Source organism: Plectrocnemia conspersa, unplaced genomic scaffold, assembly GCF_051122295.1.
Source record: "Plectrocnemia conspersa isolate PC_06_02 unplaced genomic scaffold, ASM5112229v1 ptg000012l, whole genome shotgun sequence".
Lineage (NCBI taxonomy): Eukaryota > Metazoa > Arthropoda > Insecta > Trichoptera > Polycentropodidae > Plectrocnemia > Plectrocnemia conspersa.
In genome coordinates this window covers 24,698,447-24,721,619 of record NW_028277176.1, presented here as the reverse complement: position 1 = coordinate 24,721,619, position 23,173 = coordinate 24,698,447, and the positions used below count along the sequence as shown (strand labels likewise).

Here is a 23,173-nt window from a genome sequence, read left to right as displayed (position 1 = left end):
AGTCAACATACATAATATGTACGTTAATCAGTTAGAATATAAATTATTCAAAACTATGAGATGGTTACACTTTTTGTCAAATTAATTAGTAAACGATATCAACTATCTTAGATTTTGAAAAGTAATCTAATATAAAGCATATATAAACATAAACAACAAATCTAAGTGTATAATAATAATAATAATAATACGAGTATATTGAAAGCAAAATGTATCTCTCAATTTAATTTGTTAAATAAAATTTGTCAATTTCTTTAAAATCTGACTTCTAAAATAAATATTAGCCATTTAAATAAAATATAGATCAGTATATTTCACGTATTTAAAGCAATTAACAATGTTTGTTTTAAACTATTTTTAAAACTGAGCGGCAGAAATGCAACTAAATTTTGACAGACCTTGGTTGTTTTGAAAAAATTGTTTTTAGCTCTATCATTGTCTTATAAATACTTGAAGGATGAATTTAGAAAGTATTAAGCACATTTAATGGCGACATGCGTTAAAAAAACTCTGTGAGGTAGCTACTTCACATTGGGTTGATTATAAAGGTACAAGGTTAGGTTTCCTAATCAATTTGGTTCATCGCATGTTTTTTTAATATACGGCAAAAATATATGTAATTTTTACTTTTTAATTTGAATTGTAAATCTTTAGTTAACCTATCCATTAGTTTAATTTACAATTTTAAAATATTTTTTACTACTTATTTATTAAAATAAAATTAAGCAACGGTCGATATAACAGCCATAAAAACTAATTTTCTCATGTGACTGAATGCTGGCATCAAATTTTATTTTGTTAAATGGTTAACCGGGACGATAGATAAGATATTAGTCGCTGAATATTGACTTGAAAATCTAGTGTTCGAATCCAATATGGATCCTATCGTGTCTGGGAGATCAGAATTAGTGATTATTATAAAATTATAATTGCGATCGATCATTACAGAATAGGTATAACTAGATTTTCCTAATCTCACAGATAAATATTGTGATTTAAAGTTATTATCTAGCTAGGTCATACATAAATGTATTGAACATTATTTAATAATAAGCTATTTCAGCTTATAGAGATTATTTTATAATATATAAAATGTTTTTTTTTTCATTTAATATAATTTTTCTTGCTACATGTTTTCATTAAAAGTAAATAACAATGTTGCTTAGGAAAATATATGTTTAAAAATTGTCTTACAAACATATTCTTTACAGTTTACGTATATCTCAAAGTTTGTTCGTATGCGATTAGCTGTAATATGAATATTTTTAGACCCTAAATACGAGAGATTATGATTACAGTACTTTTTAGAATTCTGGGAATTAATTGAGCCGATTAAATCTAGAAATTCCTTATATTTGAGATTAGAATACATAAATCCTAAGTAACCATCGAAAACCTTTGAAAAATAATATTGTACAAGCTACTTATCTAAGAGCTTATATATATTTTTTGTAATAAATATAATTTCCTTTAGAAATACAATAAACTAATTTTTTAGACGTAGGTCATTATAATAACAATGTGTAGTATTATATGTAAGTGACCTTATCGTTGTCCATGATCCATTATTAACTACCCATTTTTTCATTTCTCTAAAATTGCAATGAGTAACCCATCTTTATTATATGTTTTTTAAAAGGAATGTTATTAGTAATATTGTTATTTGCTGGAATAGCTCTATTTTATTGTCCACGTAATTTATGCTCTTTTCAAGCATCTAAGAAAAAATAAATAATTTATAAAAAAATAGAGAATTTATGTTATTAAATTGTTATAAATAAAAATATTTGCGGTATATTAAATTAAAATTGAATTACATTTTTTTAAAAACTATATTTTTAAATTAAGAGACATTATTCAAATTTAAACACATATTTGCGTATTATTAATAAGTTTATTATTTCAAGAGGTTTTTAATTCCGGAATTCTGGAGTTGAAAATATGTAGAAATATAATTAAAATTTTTCGATTGATCAGTGAAGGTAAGGTCACATTTCTTAATTATGTAGATTTATTGACATTTTCGGTTTTAATGATAAAAATTAAAATATTGGATTATATCGAGCTATACAAAAATTATACGTAGACTCAAAAATAAATTGCTGCACAATAATACAAATTTGCCATTATATAAAAAAAATTGCACTGAATATAATGGCAGGATACGTCCATTGTGCACCACTTTCTGTTGTCATAAAGTAGCAAATTTTTCCAAATGAGTTAAAAATAATAAATAGTCTTCTATTGATGAAACCATATTTAGGAATATTTGTTTTGAATATTCGTTCATGTAGTACGCAAATACACGCAGTAACGCGGTAACAGTAAAAAATGCATTAGGAGCAACAGCATATCTTTCGGACGCACACGTGCAATATCATCCAATTTATACTGTATGGCGCACGGTTTTGATATATAATTTAGTTATTAAATTTCAAAACTAGATTAAAAAAAATTAGAATGAATCAGAAATAATATTTAAAATACACAAAGATTAGGGTCCGGTACTCGCACACTTGCTAGCTTCGGTAACTCACGATAGTGAGAGTCCAGCAGCTGGTCAATACTATTAATTACTTTAGCAGATATAATCGTAACATATCTGCGACTTATTTTTTCCATTGAAATTTTCACAAGAAAACCTAAAATAATCATTAAAAAGCGACTATTTGTTTCCTACATTACAGTTTCGAATCTCGAGGGATATTTTAAAAATATTTCCTGGGATTCGAGACTGATTATTTTCAGAATTTCTCTCATAATTTCGCTTTGAAAATCCCGGGACAGAATCTTTGCTAAATACACATAAACGTTCCGCACTGCGAAAGCGTAACAGTTATACTGCTTCGTAGAGGCGTAGCGACCGTTGGCTACGTGGCACTATCCTCACGGGCATATACAGAGCGATGTCGTAAAATTCTCTTGCGGTAAAAGTAAATTATGGCGCTGCCGGGTAGATACGATAGTTACGGTGTTTAATGAGGACTCACCTAAGGCGAATTTGACTCCGGTCCATGCGGAGCGGACGTAATTGAAGAAGCGGCGGTAAAGGGGTCTCGGGGGGCGGCGGCGCCTGGCGGGGCGGAGCTCCTCGTCAGGGGTGCCGCCCTCCCCGCCGGCCCCGCTCTCGGTGCCCGACGTCCTCCCCCCTCCCTCCGGGTCGTCTTGCGTCGACGTCCTTAAGCGGGGCTGCGCCCCCGGGGGCTAGCGTCCTCGGCGCCCGGGGGCTGAGCCCCACGGCGCCTCGAAGTCTCCTCGAGCGGTCTCCTCAACGTCGGTAAACGATCGTCACTGCGGCTTCCATATTTAGGTTTATTTTTTTTATTTGGACGTACAGTACACTTTTGAGTCAAGGTCCGGATCGTTCGGCTCAATAGATATTACCGGAACATTTTATTGTTATTTATTTGCAGTTTATCACAGTTTGTTGTTGTTGTTTGTTTTTTAGGTTAAATCACTTATTCACTGGACACAATCGACATTTTTCTGAGATAAACACAATTTGTATTATAGATATGTTTTATTTATAGGCCAACGTTTTCGCTTTGTATTAATCCGATTTCTTCTGTGTACGAGAAAATTACTTACAGTTGTTTTATAAATTGGATCGGAAGCATCGTAGCAAAAATATACAGACCTAGCATTATTACATTGTAAGAAAATCGCATTGAGTAACTTAACTTTTGCGTAAAAAAATATTTAATAATACTACTATACTGTCACTGAAAGAAAAAATACTAAAAAATCTAAAAATAATTTTGTTTAAAACAGAAAACTAAAAATAAATGAAAATATACGTGTGAAAAAAAGCAGATATTATCTTGATTAAATGACAATTAAAAGACAGTATAAACATTGTCCATTTATATTTATATATCGTTTTCAGCATCAAAAGCTTAATTTTGATTTATCATCCACTGCAAAATTTGAGTTTGCTACAATGATTCTATCACCACTTGTCACACTATATTCCAGTCATTAATCAACAGTTTGATTTTTTCACATACACAGAACACGTCGGGTCAATAGTGCCGAAACATCGATAAATAACGCCGAAAGTTATTCGCTCAGTAATATTTCACGACACTATCGCGATGACGAATTTATTGCCGACGTTATATTATAAAATTTATCTGTATAACAACACACGGATAGTAATTATTGCACGTTCGACTACACACTATAAACAGTGAGTGTTTCTACGACGATGAAAGTTTAACAGACTGCCGGGCGTTCGGTGCGAAGATAACTCATTAGGTCCCTTTATAAATTTGGCCCGGTATCAAAAAGCTTAGACACTCTTTACAAACACACAGATGTCTTCCTAGGCATTGTTTGGCTCAAATTAATCGTTATGAATAACCTTCGCATATTAGTTTTAAATTCGTAAATATGTTTTTTTTTATTTAAAAAATAATCTAAAGATGATAAACGAGCCTTTAATTCAAAAAGAAAATTGTCTTTTTTAAATTAATGCAAAGAAATTCGAGAGATTGTACTGTCGAGTAAACAAAATATTTGCATCGAAGAGAAAAACCGCAAACAAAAAAAAACTATTATTTTTTACGTCATTAGGGAAAAGCAGGCGGTAGAACAACAACACTTGAAACTTTACACCGGCGCGCCGGTTTGGGACGTATTTTTATTATGGTTAAAAAATTAAGGGAAAAAAACTAAAGCTTCTTTGTGTGTGTATTCGTTAAATTATCTAAAACTTAAACGATCAAAGTTTTAATTAAAAATACACGACGCGATATAAAATATTTACGATACAAATTAACGAGCGTCCGTAGTGATCGGTTATGTTTATGTCTATATTTTTAATCAATGGCCCTTAAAATCTTCTATAACGAATTTCGTAAATTTTCGCACCGCAAGGTTGATGTTAATTAGACGGTTAATTGTGTACATGTGTTTTTAGCGTACGTTAAAATAATATAAACTCGGTCGATTCTTGGCGATGTGATGAAGTGCTTGTTGCTGTGTTTTATTTATCCATTGCCATCTGAAAAAAAAGAAGAAATATATTAATAATTAGAAAATAATTTTACAATATAGCTTTATTTTAATGTATCTGCTTTTGTATACTTTTATAAAAAAGCGGTTTTATTTTATTATTTTACTTTATTTTTTATTGCAAATCATAATCACTTGATAGGTTTTTTCAATTTTTGGTTTTGATTAGAATTTTCTATATTTATATCCATTTTTTTTAGCAAGCAATATGAAAATTTGACACTAAGTGCGTTTGTTGAATCAGCCTAGTGTTAATACAAGTACTTTCAATACGCGATGATGTCTCTTTATAAAATATCAACACAATCAATGTAGAGAAAATATGGAAAAAACTACTATTATTTCAATTTTCTAGAAAGCTTATAAAATTGGGTATTCGTGTCATTACCCTCAGTATATGAATAAGAACCCATGTACTATGTATCTCACGAACCAGTTGTCCATACCATATTTCTAATTATTTTTATAGCTAATTTTGTAGTAAATGAATACACACGTTAATAGTTATGTCTATATTGTATTACACGTCTGACGTGTTTCACGTGCAATTTGCTCTTACACCAATTGTCGTTTGCGCAATGGACCCAGCATACGTGGAACATTTGCTTGATTCTGTGTGAAAGCCATCCAAAAGTTAATGGAGGACGTTGGACGTTGAACGTTTCCTATTTCAGTTTCAAAGCTCGATATTGATCGTGTGTTCGTTTCATGTCGAGTTAAGTTTCACTTATGCAAAAATTTAATCTTGACACAAACGCAAGAGTGCTCAAACTATTTAAGCGATTTAACATTCTTTTGGCGTTTCGGTCAGAAATAACTGCGACGTTTCCAGAGAAATTACCATATGGCAATGTTCAAATTTAAAAATGGCATATACACGCTATTAGGTTGAAGATAAATATTGTACGATTTATGTGTGTGATAGCATAATTAAAATTAATATTTATTAAAATAATCTCACGCGAAATATTGATAAGTCGCACGTCAAAAATTAACTAAAATAAATTTCTCAAATATTTTATTTATTATATATAATTTATATTTGAATATAATCTTAAAAATTCTGCTTAAACTGAAATGGAAAAATCCATTGTCAATTTACATTTCATTAAAATGCAATGTCGAAACATTTCCCAGCGGAATAATTTATAAAAAAAAACTTTTCGCAGGATAATTAATTTTATAAGAAAAGATTTTTTGTCGTATTTTATTTTAAATATATGTATGTAACTTGATAAGTGTAAGTAAAATGTATTAATATGTGTAACTGTAGGGTAAACATATATTTATTATCTTATTAGAAGCAATAGTTATTTTACAGTTAGTTTATTGCTCAACGAAAAAGATTTTTCAAAAATCGATCTTGAATTGAAAATGATTATAAGGTAATACCAATTTATAAACAATCATTAGTGTAATTGGAAAGTGAATTAAAATTCTATAGATGAAACAGGTAACAATAGATTATGAATTTTGACTATAAAATTAATTTATAACTAATTTATTTAGCAGATTTAATAAGTATTCATATTATATGTCTATTTGTTTATAATTAAATTAAATTATATTGTATTTGATCGTACACTATACGTTTATTAAACAAATGGATTATTTCATACCTGTCATTTTTTTAAATACAATATTGTACCAAAAAATATATTCTAATTTGATTTATATTTAAACATGTTTTTAAAAAAAACAGTTCACTAAGACTGTTTTATTGATTTATTCTCAAGTCAATTTTTCTACGAAAACTTTTATAATCATGTAAGAGTTATACATCTACAAAAAATGTTGACAAATGGATATTTTTTTTTATTGCTTTTTCAAGTTATAAGCTATTATTACAGATTACAATTTATAGAAATTATTATGTACGACCTAGCTCGATTCATATTTAATTTCTCAATACGATATTCACCAGTGAGATCAATAGATCTAAATTAATAATATATTTTAAGATCCGAAACATGACAGACAATAAAAAAAACCATAGGATCCATATAGGATTCAAACCTAGGTCTTTCAACAAACTAACGTTTCTGGACAAAGTTGTTTTCGCAATGAGATAGATAATATCTGGAAACAATATTTAAAACTACACTAAATAAAAGTGTACTTACATAGTTACTAGTTTATAATTTTAATTTGTGCAAATATTTACCCCTAATTTTAAATCGTTATATTAACGTATATATTTTTTGTTATGTAAAGTTTTGAGTGAATTTTTATGTATCTAATTACAATATATTTACGTAATGTCTAATTATAAAATTAAAAAGAATATCTATTTAACTATATATTATAAAATCAATAAAAATATACATATCGGTATTTCGGTGTTGCGTTTTTAAAAATATCCAACTTCCAGTATTGAAAGTCACAATCTCGACGGTCCGCACGAAATCTTTTTTCAAGCCGCGGATTTTATATTAGATTGTAGGTGAAATAAATCGTTGATATTAATAGCTTTGCTATTTTATTGCACCTTCAACTTTTATAATCATGTCCTAAAGCCAGAGTTATATATTTTGATTTGTATTAAAGGCGTGGCAAATGATATTGGACATTTGCTACATTATAATTAAATTAAACGATGACCTCGCGTTGTTGGAAGCATTAGGGATGGGCGTAAAAAAGTACGTATGGAAATCGTAATTTATTGCTTTTCTTCGAAATTAAATACATTAAAATCACATAAAGAAGAAACAAGAATTTAGCAAATAAATTATATAAGAGATAAAATCTCAAAAGAGCAATGGAAGCAATGAATAAAAAAGCACATTTTATCGTGCAACTTCCTTATTAAATTAATTAAGATAATTCCCTGAAAATCTCCTTATTTGAGTACGTAAAAGAATTTTTCAATACGTTTTTAACGAAGGGATCGTTATTAATCAATGACGTCTTGATTCCTAATAAATATTAATTGTGTATAAAACCAGAAGACGGACGTCAAAGATGGCAAAACCTTTTGATGTCTTCCTATTACGTCTCGTAATAAATATTTCATTAAACTCGGCTGCCTAACGAAGCTTCGTTCTTTATTGGACATTATCCCTAGAAATCCCCGGGGATGATTGCGAACTCTGTACAATTTTGTATACCTTAAACGGTTTAACCGGGGAAGAAAACGCCCTTTGAAATCCGTCCCGCCGTTATGATCTCGTTGTGATGTCGGTTAAAACAATGGACTCGGATTTGCATTGCAAGTCAATTTGGTTGCCGGAAACGAAAATTGAAGTTTCTCTGGTGGATAATCGTAGTCATTGGTGGAAAATTACAATTTTTATAAAAAATAATTAAAACACAATTTAGGCTTTTTTCCATTACGCGTGTGTGGCGAGTTGATTGAATTTGCAAACACAAAGAGTAAGCCGTGATTGCAACGTGAATTATGTATTAGAGTAATTTTAATGTTTATTTATGTTTTAACGATGTGAAAAGCATATACATATGATAATATACAGGTAGAAATTCAGCCCGGAATGTTTGTGTACATGAAAATAAAAAGCAAACTTTTTTGTAAAACATCTATGATATTCAATAAGATTGAATGGCGTAAACAATTGTAAGCACGAAGGATGTATAAAAACTATCTATACAATTGAAATATTTTTCTGTAAAAACAAATAATATTGGTAAAGTAAAATCAGAAATCCATCATAGCATGATTTTTATTTGAGTGCCACTTATCTTAGTTGGTATATGGGGGTTTAAACCACATACACCATTCATTTAGAGAATATTCCCACTACCTTTTCGAACAAATAAAACGTGAAACTATCTCGTCTCGACAGTCAAATTAAAACATCTTTGAAGATTCAAATCAGACATATTTTATTATGTTTGATTGCTTTTTAATACATTTTTTAATATATTTGTATTATTCGCGGCATAAATTGTAAAAATCCAATTTTTAATATTTAAATTCTCCACACATATATATATATATATATATATATATATATATATATATATATATATATATATATATATATATATATATATATACAATATATATATATATGTATGTATATATATATATATATATATATATATATAAATATATATATATATATATATATATATATATATATATATATATATATATATATATATATATATTTTTTTTTTTTTTTTTTTTTTCCTCACAACAAAAAAAAAAAAAAAAAAAAAAAAAAAAAAAAAAAAAAAAAAAAAAAAAAAATATATATATGTATGTATATATATATATATATATATATATATATAAATATATATATATATATATATATATATATATATATATATATATATATATATATATATATATATATATATATATATATATATATATATATATATATATATATATATATATATATATATATATATATATATATATATATATATATATATATATATATATATTGTTGTTTAAGGTTTTACCGAATTTATTCAACACGTTACTTAGATTTTTGGGATGAGAGGGTTTCGTATCGCGCCTTTTCTTACTTGCATCTCGTGTACCGACGTTTCGACCATCGATGTTGGGGGTCATAATCTTGGGCGTAATTTTGACTTTATCTCAGCTGCCGCAGACTCTTGAGCTGTCGTCTTTGATTCGATATTGTGTTTTGTTATTTTTCTGTTTGTTTGTTACTAAGGAAAAAAACAAGTGCATTCATTTTCGAATTGCTTTGTTGAAATAAATTTATATTTGTATGTACTTTGTTAAAATTTAATTTAGCTTGGTTTATAACAGGTAACCATGTATCTGAAATTGCTTTCGCGTCGTCTCTTTTATTAGGTAATATTTTTCTTTAAATTTCGATCTCAATTGCTTCTCTATAATTTTTTACAATTGAGTTCTTAATTTTGCTGAAATTTTAATTGTATCGAAATGTGATTTGCCAAAGTTGATTTTTTATCAAAGAATTGTTTTGTTTTTTTTTTAATGCTTTACCTTTCTTTGTGAAATCCTACAGTTTGTCTGACTAATGTAAATTTTGTCACAATTGCTATAAAAAAATTATTGTAAAAATATGCCAAAATATTTGCAAAAACCTAATATAATCTTATCTTTTTAAGTGAATTAGAGAAATGAAGCGTTTGAGTGTAAACAAATAAATTAATGAAAAAACTTTTGAAGATGTAAAAAATACAGTCAATACAATTATTATATACTACCAAAATATGTAGTATGTAAGATGATTAAAAATATCAAGCTTTTCACATCGTAGCAATTGCAACAATACGATTTTTGAATGAAGCTTTTCATTAAAAAGTCTAGACATTTAATCTGTTTCAAATTAATATAGAATCTTGTGTCGTTCGCTTATTTTATATTTAGTCAAGCTAATAGGATTATCTATTAGTTACGTACATATAGAAAGAGATACATATAATGTTTAATATTCTGTAATATAATTATATGTTGTCTATTACTATTTTAATGAATACAAATATTTTTAGCAATAGATTTTAACGGTAACCAGATATTTCACTGAGCAATTTTGGTAATTCAATTAGAATTAAATAACTGAAATATTCGTTTTTGTACACATTTCGCTTGATTTTATTACAGTTTACGATTCAACTGGAAAATATTTGCGGCGCAGTTAACGCGTCGTTACTGATAAAATACGTAGATAGGTTTAAAAATATTTTCGGGTGTCCAATTAGCAGTTATTTCTTTGTTAATTTGATATCAGGGGAAGCTTTTATTACCGGTCTGTATCCATACCTTTGCCGAAATCCAACGCGACAAGGCTTTGGGTATAATTTTGTGTAGAGAATCATTTCGGTCCAAAAGTGGGAGAATTAATTGAATCACCTTCTATATATTTGCATAAGCCTTGCGCCGGAACCGCAAAAGGCTTATCAGCAATTCAGATTTCACTTTTCTCTGGTTTAGTCAAATTACACAACTTCCCAAGGGTGGTTAGTAGAATGTGTACATAAAAAAATCGGCTAGTCTTGTAGCGACGCATCAACGAATATCATATTCAAATAGTATGACATTTTTATGTTAATTTTTCTCTGGCGCTCGAGTGTGGATATTTTCTTTGTCTGACTTTTTGTTGAAATTTTTATTACACATTACTCATTCGTTTCCGGTGGTGTTTACATAGCGATGAAGTTCCTAGGGAATATGGTAGATTGTAAAAATAACAGACAAAGCGGCTAATTGTACAAAGCCTTCGCAATGTGGAATCGTTTGCTCAATGTGACGGGAAAAATTTAGCATGCAAACTAGATATAATGCCAGCGGAAAAGTTTATACTGAATTCTCTTTGAGGAGATATAAAAAGCGATACTTTAATTGTATATTTACAATTAAATATTATTTTATGCTCTGACATTTTTAATTATTTATATTTATTTATCATTATATATTTGTCTAAAGACTATATTTTAAAGACTTTAGGTACATATTTTGAGAGAATATATGCAAGGTTTGTCCAGGTAGTTATATATATAATATATATACAAATAAATACTACCTTTCATGGTTAATACCCGATGTGCTTGTGTTAAGCTGCTGGTAAGGATTTTACATAATCTGTTGATTCTGTAAGGACTACGTTTTAGTGTGCTACAGAATTACCGTCGCTTGCGTTTAAAGTATAGTATGAAATAATAGATGCGTTTAATCTGCTGTTCTTAATTTATATATAAGTATTAAATAAATATTTTTTATAACTTAATTGTGTATTTATTATTATTATATTATAATTAATTTTGCATTACCAATAATTTATCAGGGTTGAAACTTATATTTACAAAATAAACACAATTAATAAATGTTTATAATTAATATTAGATATCCTGTTTATATGTTTTTACTCTAAAATATTCATGAATATAGAGCTAAAAGACAATTTTAGATTAAACAAATTTGTAAACTCAATTTGCAAACACAAAGATGTTTATATGATCAGCCATAGCTTGATTCAAATATTTGTATTATAAATGTCACAAATAGTTTAGTTAAAATCTAGTCCAACAAATTTAATTCGAAGACATGAGATAGAATAACGTAAAATGAAACCATCTTTAAATATTAAAATAAGAAATAATTTTTATATTTGATGGATTTTTATACATCTTATAAAATATATAGGTGTGCGATGTACAGAATATTATTTTCTACATGTAGTGTAAAATTACAATTTTTTATATTAAAATTTAATGTTTTATTGATAAATTATAGCAGCATTATAATTTTACAATTCTTGTAAAAATAAAAAAATCAATCCTATTTAGCAAGGCATCTGCGTATCTAATGAAGAATACGAATCAAATTATATATTTTATCACGTAAAAATGTTTATTATATTAAAATTAAAAACTATTGCAAGATATATGATAAGCTAGCAAAAGTTTTAAAAAAAATAATAATATAGAAACTATACGCAATTTTTTTAAATCATTAAAAAATATAGTGTATTACAAAAAATATCAAGATTTGACGATATCGTCGTAAGACTGGTTAGTAGATATTAATAATCATAAATAATAAATAGCTTTTGTATGTGATGTATGTATTGTAAAGCCAAATTTAATTATTGCTATTTTGCTAATCAGTGCTTTATAGTTATGAAAACCACACATTAAAATAATAATTAAAAAACTATTATAACATATAATTATTATAAATATAATTCAACCTGTAATTAATAATAAAAATATATTCTCTTCCCATTTTTGCTCTACCATATAACGCACAGTTAAATAATAGTTTATTAAATAATAAAATTAAATTCAAAAACTTTAAAGCGAATAAAATATAGCAGTTAAAACGAAAAAAGTTAAGCGTTCGATATTCGCACACTCTCTAGCTGTGGTACCTCACGCTAGTGAGAGACCGACAACCCAAAACTGTTAAATGTTTTTGGAATAAATGTGTATTTTATTATAATAATAAATAATTTATTAAAACCAAAAATGTTTGTGTTGGGTTAAACACAGTATTCAAATAATTCAAGACCTAAATATTGAATTCTTTTCAATTTTGATCATATAACAAATATATATTTTATATAAAAGAATGATATAAAAGTCATAGTTAAAAGTAAAATTATATACGTTTATTAGTAATATTTTTTTTTAATATATGTGGCAAGCGATTGTGGAAGAATAATTACTAATACAAAAAAATCCTAGATTCATTGAAATAAAACAACATTAAAATAAAACACACCTCAAGACATTTGCATTGTTGTAAAAAAATCAGATAATATATTCATTGCTTATATTTATTAAAACAAAAAATCTTCAAGGATTAAATGAAATTAGCATCTTAAATATTGTTAAGTTTTCTTTTCATTATCATATATAATACCTACATATTAAGTCAATAGTTTAGATGTTAAAGCTTCTGTCTTTAGGCAGATGCAGTTTACTGCAGAATATTTTTTTTGCTCAGCAATTATAACGACCATGCCCGAATTTGTATAGCGTACAAAAAGAACGAGCAAGTTTTAGGCAGTTATATACCACGATGATGTTCATATAAAAATATTTTTGTAGCATGATTAATTAGATTACGAGGCTTTTAAAATATCGATCGTTTTTTTGAAATCATTCTGTATATTGAATTTTTTAACATAGTACAATCACCCGTCATGCGATAAAAGGGTGGATTCATAATTAAATAACGGGATTATTAAATACGTAGACGAAGGCTGAAAATTCATATTTGCCCTCAACAAATTTCATTATCATTTAACTTTGTTTCTTATCTCGGCGAAGCGAAATTAGGGCGTGCGAGAAATGTTCAAGGTTGCGTATTATGTGTGGGTTTCTGACTAAATTAAGCATTAATTAACTTTGATTCAAATGCAAATGATCCGCGTTCTAATACCAGCCAGACTTTAAAGAAAATTTCGCGCTGTGGAATTTTCAGTGTGTCACAGTGGTTGATTGAGATTACAGAGACGTGCTCGCATGATGAATGGAGTTAGTTACGTCAATTACTTGCATATGGACTGCTTTATTATATAATATTATAATATTAAAAAAATATTCGATGTTGGAATTAATATAAAAAATGAAAATATTTACACGAAATCTGTCTGATACATCTGGTACGTATCCATAGATACGCACTGATGGTGAATTACTACCAAAAGGGCTACGAAGGGAAAAGTCCTCGCGCTTTAGCACCCTTTTGCGCCCCTCTGCTTCCTTTACGCGTCAGAGGGCTCAGCCAGCCAAGATTTTGACATTTGACCCATATTTCAATTTCGTTTCCGGGTGAAAAACTGGGAACTTCTGTCGGACAACATTCCGAAATCGCAGCTACCGCTTGAAACATCGTACCATTTGCTGGTACAATTGATATTTTAAATCGGAACAAGGTCGACAAATTGCCCTTCATATGTCTTGAAAGCTTTTCTTCTAAAATTTATGTATTCAAATATACAAACTATGTCTTTTAAAACTATTCGATTTAAAATACAAATGTACTGTGAAATGATAAAATGTATTATATGTGGATTTTGCCATGAGCGCTCGTTCAGCTCGCTATCGATTTGTAAGTTTGTCTGGATAAAAGTTATTTGTGTTAGGTAAATGACGTAGAATTATCGATTCTATCATGTACAGGTTCAAAGAAATACAAAGAAGGTAGTTGTTTTGATCTTTTTCGAAGAAAAGATTTGATTTACCTCTTAGTTAAATATTTGTACGTTTTGTATCAATAAAAGATATGATAAGTTTTCTTATTTAACTAAAATGCAGAACATATATTGTAACTTATTGTTCATTAAATACTTATATTTTTAATATATTTTAAATTGTAAAACAAAGTAAATTAAAGTAAGTATTTATTTAAATTATTAATATAAGCAATAAACAACTCGCTGTACAAAAGGCTAACAATGGAAGAGAATACTCAGTACCAAAATTACCTAATAATTGGAGATTTCTTAGACACATCGGGCGTCTATTTTGGCTGTATAGTCACAGACATTCGGTCTCAAAACCAAAAAAATAAAAACATAGGTCGTAATTAAAAATAACACATTATTACTTTTATTACCTCTTGTAAATTTCAACTAGCCTATTATAAAATATTATTTGTTACTAATTTCTAGAACTCATTAAAAAAGTAAAACTATTTATGAAATATTTGGACAAAAGAAAAACAATCGGTAAAAATATTTGCTATTAAATATTTTTATGTCGGAATAACGTAGTACAAAAATCTAGTATAATAATCCAGAGGCTACAGGTTCGAGTTGCGGTAACAGACTTCAATTTTTATTTATAAAAATGCGTTATTATTAAAAACCGGTCACAGCTGCAAAGTGATATTTATGATTATAAATTATAAATTATAATATACATAATAATTTAAAATAATTTTCTTATGAACAGTCTGGTGGTTAATACTTACTTGTAAGTATTCATTACGTCTGTTTAACTTACCTAGTTAGTACAGGTTTACCTTGTTATAACAAATTGGGCTTACGTCGGGTTTTAATGAATGAATGAAATATACATTAATACAATGTCAATAATTCATATTTATAAATATTAAGTAAAATCTATATAAAAAAATTAAAGTAGAGCAGTACATATATTTTTTTTCTATAAAATATCTGCTTTGAATAATACTCGTAAAACGGAATTTTTCAGAATCTCCGGATTATATTAAATCACAATTAGCAGCTTAACAAGTGTTTTTTCAGTTATACACGTCAACGTGACTTAAAGAATTCATATATAAAAAAATCAGACATTAACTATAAATAGTAGTATTTGTATATATTCATATAAAGATGTTTAAAAGATATCTTTTAAGCTATCTTAAATATATAAAATAAGAAAAATGCATTCTTGAATTTAATTAAAACTTAATATATCTAATCAATGAGTTGCTCTATAAAGTCTAATGAAATTACCATGTATATACTTTTAAAATATTGCTACAACACTTTAAATCAACGCCTTACGATCCATCAAAATAAATAATCATTTAATTTGCTTACTTAAAAGATAAATGAGGCAATTAATCATTGCAAGCCGGTATTAAATTCGAGTTATTGTGTATTACGCACCAAGGATGATTAACGTCCGAATAGCAGTAATAACTCATTTTAAAAGCCTTTTTCATAATGTTGTCATGTATCAATTTGGCCTCAATAGAAAAGTCTGGTGTGTGCCATTCACTACCCGTTTTCAACTCTTTCTCATTGGCGGATATCGCGTGAGCTTCCATATCCGGCTGTCTCTCGCGAAATGTGAATTGCAAAATCGTCGAAATTCGGTCCGTGAAAGGCTGAAAGGTTCGCTGGACGAATTGAAAGGAACTATGAATAAGCAAATGAAAACTATTTTATGCGATGCGAGAAAAAACGCTCCAAAAGATGCTGATTTCACGCTTCCGTTGTTGATCTTTAAAAAGCACACGTGTTATAGATATATTAGCGATGCAGTAATATCGCTAATTAAAATCGGTGCATTATCAAATCCAGGTTTCACGATTTTCTATTGGGAATTTATTGTTTTGAAGCGGAAATAAAATCGCTCGCGAATCTGAAATTCTTGGAAATGACAGGGGAAATTAAAAAAAAATATAATTGATGTTAAAATTCCTCACGATAATTAAAATAAACTAGATTGTGTCGCAGCCAAAACAACAGTTTCTGGACCATTGCCTGACATTGTATTATGTATATGTTTTCATTGAGAGCTAGTTATATTAATAGTTTTGGTAAAGTGTTTTATTCATTGAAATAAATAATAATAGATATTAGTGATATATAATCAAAACTTGCATTTTATTATTTTTACTAATTTTATTGTAATATACAATACATTAATTTATAAAATTAATAACATTTAAAAATATTATTAATTTATAAAATACGTAGTTACCGACCAAATTTCCGTTAATTTAGGGCTTAAAACTTGTGTGAAAGATTATTGTAATTATGAAGTAATATGATTATATATTCTTCACTAACCAATTTCTTCCTTAATAATATTATGTAAAATTACCATTTTTTTTGTATTTATTATACAAAAAAAATAAACTTTACAATTAAATTAAATTTGAATCTGTTGTATAGTGTATAATAAAACAGCATGGTCCATTAGGACGCGTAATAATAATATTACTGTATTAAAAAATGCTTAATAAATTTAACCCAGTTAAAACAGCTATTCAAATATTATTCAATTTGTGTAAAACTTGCGTTTCACATAGATCTAGGTATTATTTAAAAATATGTTATGTACTCATATATGATTATTAAATAAAATAAAGCAATCCCATACAAGTATGCTATTAGTTCATTTGAAGCTCATAGAAGTATATAATTTTTCCACGTACTTCATATGCAAGAGGTAAAACACACTGAAAAGGCTTATTATATAAAGCACATACATTAAACATTTTTTCCTATTTATTCAACTTGAGAAAATATTTATTTATACCGTTACGCGCTATGCGCTAATTTGATTTATCTCTAGAGTGATTTTTTCGCATGAATAATGTATAAGACCGCAAGTTGCCCACGTGGCTTCCTACATTTAAGTAAATATTGTGGATGTGTTTTTCCACCCCCGATATTTCACCCTGCCTATTATAAACTCGGCGAGATTTCGGGCCGAAACGACAGATGGCGTTTGTCGGGACTCGAAGGAAAAAAAAGAAAAATAGAAAATCCCCAGCGTTTTACGTGCTTCAATTCAGTCCACCTCATAATGGAGTATATATTTATAAGCACTACTATATATTTGTATGTATTTCTTTCCGTTCGCATTCCTTCGTATGTCATATGGTGTATTTTTTTCACGTACGTTTGTTTATTTTTCTTCTTTTTGACAACAATAAAGGTGACATCGATTTGTAAATAAATACGTTACGAATATATCTCAAGTGTCTAACGAAAACGTGAATAAACTTTTACAGAGATATGGACGATATGAAACTTAAACTGAAATGTAATACAATACATATTGCCTATAGCATTAAATTATGTTATTTACAAACATTGTTTGCAGATATACCTATATTTTACAATTAGCCATCGAACATATCTGAAATAATTATCATATTTTAACTGTATATTTTATACGTGTAACTGTTGTAGTTTATCTATAAATATTTACATTAAAAAATCAATAGCTATTTATTAAATTTAGCCGGAACTAGTCTAAATCAAATGTTCCGTCTATCTTTAATATATAATAATAATTTCAGTTAAAGTCTTTATTAACATGTGTACACTTTTACTAGGCAATATGTATATCGTTTTATCCGATCCGATGCGGGTTTATCCACGTCGTAATCGAACTAGAAATTTACGACCGGACAATAAATCAGATATCAAATTAATATCTATACAAACGCAAAATTAGTTTTTATTATAATGAACGAAATAATTAATATTTATGCTAGCCTATAAATTACCATTGAAAATTCGCACTGAATCCAAATAGTGTGTTAATAATTGTGTCAATTCGACATCTCTACGACGACGCTACGATTTGTACTACGCCATAGTTTAGCCTATATGAAAATGTTTATCGCCGCTAATTGCTATTGGGAAACGTTTGAAGTCAAAGATTTATACGCTTGCGATTAAAATGATATATGGCCGGCTTTGTGTGTTATGTACTCACTTAAATATTGTTACCATACTGGAACTATAATGTAAACATAGGTCTTTCACAACAATGCGATTTGCATTCTGAGACGAGTGGATAAAAGTGTGGCTGCTCTTTCAGGGAATAACAAGAAGTTGTATGAGATTTGAAGTATGCTTTCGCTCCTGCATTCACAGTGCCTGAGGCGTTGGTTAGAATTTAGAGTGCAAGTACAATTTTGCTTTGTTGTGAGCATAATAAATGAACAACAATTTAACGTTAATGTCTGGTTAACAACAATAAATAATTATATTTAGCAAAAATCTTACAAATAATCTATATCAATTAAAAAAATGTTTTTTATAATTTAGTGATAAAAAATGCTGAGCTAAGAAGCTTTAAAAAATACTACTTTTACTCATGATTATTTAAACTCGGCAGCAGTATAGGATCTAAAAAGTCGGGTTCTCTGAAATATACTTCATAGCAGAAAGTATGGAAATGACGTGTATACAAATGAAATAGCATTTTTACACTGAATACATTTATTTATGATTCCAATATTCGAAGACCAGCTGTGCCACAGCCACTGGAGTTGATTCGACGAGTCCTTTTTATAAATTAAGAACCCTCAATCCTAGCTATGATTATTGCTCGGGAGTAATATCTGGTTGAGCAAGCACAAATTGGTAGAAAGGCAAAACATTATGTTGAGACTTGTAGTGTGCACAATATGTGCTAAATAAGCAATGCAAATTATATTCATTTTAAAAAAAGTGTACAATTATAAGCAATGATATATAATAAAAAATAATTTTAGGGCTGCAGCATTAGTTCTTTTTTAATATACAAAATTACTCTAGAGATTGCATTTGAGTATATATTTCCAAATATATGTGTTTTTTTGTTGTTTCTAAATAGTTTATTTCATAAAATAGCAATACTTTTTTTAATCGCAATTTATATTTTTTCACTATTTTTTAAACGTATACTCTTGCTATTTATAGAGAAATATTATGATATTTTTATTATAGTTTTTATTGAAATTTTTAAATTTGCAAAATTAATAGTGTTTTGTAATCGTAAAATTTCACCTTAATTTTACGATTACAAAATTTATGTTGTGCAGTTGTGGACTTTCTTAATAGCTGGTACTTATTAAAAAAAAATTAAGGCAATAAGAATAATGTTTTATTTTTAATAGTAAGATTTGTAGACTAAATACTTATTTATAAAATAAAAATAAATAGTCTTAATACTTTTAATGTTTTTTTAACATAGGATTTTGCGTGAACCTGTATTTAGTGTTTAGTATTCTAACTGCTTTTTTTTTTAGATTTTTTAAATGTTTAAACGTTTATTATTTGATATTCAAATAGTTGGAAAAACGAATATTTGGAGATTCTATTTACTACATATAAGCGTCCCGTTATCGTTAGTTTGTACAATATTCATTTAAAGTGCTTAATTTTAATAATCTATAAATATAATATTTATGTAGTTAAAGGGCAATGTACCTGAGCTAAATAAATATTTATTAATTTTAAATATATGTTAAACAATGTTATTATATAATAAATTAAATTGTGTGTGTAAGTATTATAATAGATATACATAAAAACTTCACTATCCATAAGAAAATTAAAAATCATGTATTTATAACAAATATTGAGACAATATGATGAATAAAAGTTGCTGGTTTTCGGGTTTTAAGGTCGAAAGAGTGAGACTTTGCAGCATAAATAGACACCGGAAAAGCTGGTAACAGTTTATTTTGTAAACATAGGTGTATATAAATTACCAAGTATGTATATGTCACTATTGCGTAGTAAAGATGAAATCACAGACGAAGAGCCTTTGCTGAAGTGTCGAATTGAATTGTCGTCGGTGATCTGTTGTAACGTGTTCTTGTGATGATGCTGAACGATTCGCTGCTGCCTCAAGCTGTGACTCCAATGTGTCTTTCTTGGCGCATCTTTCACTGAATCTCTCGCTGAGACTCTGGAGCGTCTTATTCCGTCTGCTCATTCGTGACACACATATTTTATAAAGATGGGTTAAAACAGCTTTGGCGAATCGCAGATGATGATGTTTGCGGGTCAATTGCATTACTACTTGGACACTTTTTTTCGTTGGTTTGAAATGGTTGTTAGAATGACCTCTAAAATTATTGTTGTTAAAAGTTGTTAAAGCAAATTCACACTGGTGATAAGATATACCTGCAAAAGATGAGTCCATTAAATCTTGCAAAATAATATACATGTGATTTTATAATAAATAATTAAATTATATTAATAGCATTAATAGCCTGATTAAAATTAGTAACTCAGTTTTGAGTTAATGTTATTAGAAGTAAAATAGCTTAAACCGATTACTATAAACTTTCCTTTAAAGGCAAATATTTTATTTTAGTTTACCATCTTCAAGCAACGTTCAACATAGAATACTCTTACAACCATTCCCTCTATATTCAAACACTTTCATTTCGACACCGAAGAGTGTCATAACAAACTTTGAGAGGTTCTCTAACCCAAGATGGTACAATTTCACTATATTTCTGTAACACACGTGAGAATTATTCGAGTGCTATCCCTGTAAAAATACTTTATACCTTCACCGCATATGTGCGAAACGTCATCTTTACGGCTTAATATTATCATATTTTATTACATCAGTAAAGCTGTGAAGCAAAATGTCTTATATGTATGATAAATATAATAAATAACGCTGCACATCACAATTTTTCCACAAAATTAAAAGCAATATAATATATATATATTTAATATTTAAGGCGAAATTGTTATATAGCTTATCAAGTTTACACAACTCATCTATGTTTGTTTTTGTTGGTTAATATTCCATTAACGGCCGAATTATGACGTTATCGATTTAGCGATGAAACACAACTCCCAATGGATGTTGCTTCAACGGTTTATTAGTTAATTTAATGGTTATCGACCGCTGATGGAAATTTTGAACTCTGGAATTGACTGTTTGTAAACATCCGCGATGAAAATCGCGTGACCATTATCGCAAGTGTCAACATTGTATTTATCGGTTGTGTTGCGAGTAAATTTACAATAATGGCCACCAGGTGTGCCCAAAGTTATTGCATCTTGATAGGGTCTCTGTCGTGACCCAACTTGCGCCTCAAATTGAATCCAGGGACAAACGGAAGTCGATTAAACCATTCTTTCGTTTCGGCCGTTTTTTAATCGTCGCGTTTGCACACACTTGTGCGTTAAAAATTTTAATCGATCTCAGATGAAATTGGTTAGATGCCCTATTTTATGTCGCTCGGCTATGTAAAATTGTAATAAAATGTATTAAATTAGTCATAGAAATATCTGAAAATATATTCCTTGAGATAATTTTCGAGATATTTATTGAAAGTTTCTCGATTTTTCAATGTTTAAAATATAACGATGATTATAGTACCTTAAATCCTAAAACAAAGGTCGTTTCAATTTAATTGTGAAAATGTAATCAAAATTGATTTTCATTTGGTTTACGTACGCGAAGAAAATCTTTACAAACCATTATATTAATCCCCTGGCGCTCAGCTGACCTGTGAGCTTTTAGAAAGATCCAAGACCTCCCAGACGTGCAAGATGGCTTTAAAAGAGCAGTTAGGTCGGACTATACCATATATAATCCTTTGGCGGTACGGTGATTTGTGACGTTCTTTACTAAGGGGTAAATGACTCCGACGATGCATTTTATGTATGTATTTTAGAGTGATTTATACACCCTGGCGTAATTTATATTATTATAATATATTTTATCGAATATTACTTAAACATTATTCTTAGAATATGCCTTAGTATATTTTTTCATCGTAATTATGGATTATGCTGTTTGTGCCGAACAGTATGAAGTAAGTCGTCATATTAAACATTATTATATACTAAAAGTTTTTAATATAATTTAAAATTTAATAACTTGCATATTTTGCGCTACCATATTTTTGTTTTTTTAATGGAAGAGTTAAATTAAGGTTTGCAGATATACAATAAAAAGTCGATATATGAATTTAAGTTAAAAAAATACTTTGAGATTTTCATTTATTAAATTATTTTAATTTACAATATATTTTGCTGTGGTGTTTTTATTTCACCATGAAAGCCACTAGTATTTTTTTTAAGTGAAGTAAGAATAAAATAAATCAATTAAGTAAAGATGAAAATTGTACTTAATTTCGGCAATATGTGATATCTTATCTTGATATTTTAATTTATATTTTTTGTAATGTATAAATTTAGATGCATGCAAGTTTTCAGAGAAATTAATAAGCAATCTGTATTTTTCATCCAATAAAAAATAATCCTTTTTCAGACAAAATTAACAGCATTCTTTGGTTGTAAAGAGCCGTTATGTTTATAGTGCTTTTCAGCAATGGTTACAAATTATCGAATACAAAAATGAAATCTTTTAAAGGTATTTAATTAGTCTTGAGTAATCTGTATTTGGATGCGATTGTAATCAACTCGCAGCAATCATTTCCCGATTTTATATCTAATTCTATAGTTTGGATATGCTAATTTAATTTATTTGAGTTGACTACAACATT

At 28.3% G+C, this 23,173-nt stretch overlaps 1 long non-coding RNA gene across 1 annotated transcript in view; it reads right to left on the bottom strand.

Moving 5' to 3' along the window:
* Positions 1-3,311: 3,311 nt before the first annotated feature.
* LOC148228681 (uncharacterized) overlaps positions 3,312-23,173 on the bottom strand; it is a 160,414-nt gene continuing 140,552 nt past the window's right edge. Inside the window, exons 3-4 of the long non-coding RNA XR_015811563.1 lie at positions 4,927-5,005; positions 3,312-3,486 (exon numbers count right to left, since the gene is read on the bottom strand). This is a non-coding gene — a long non-coding RNA (uncharacterized LOC148228681). The remainder of the gene's footprint in view (positions 3,487-4,926; positions 5,006-23,173) is intronic.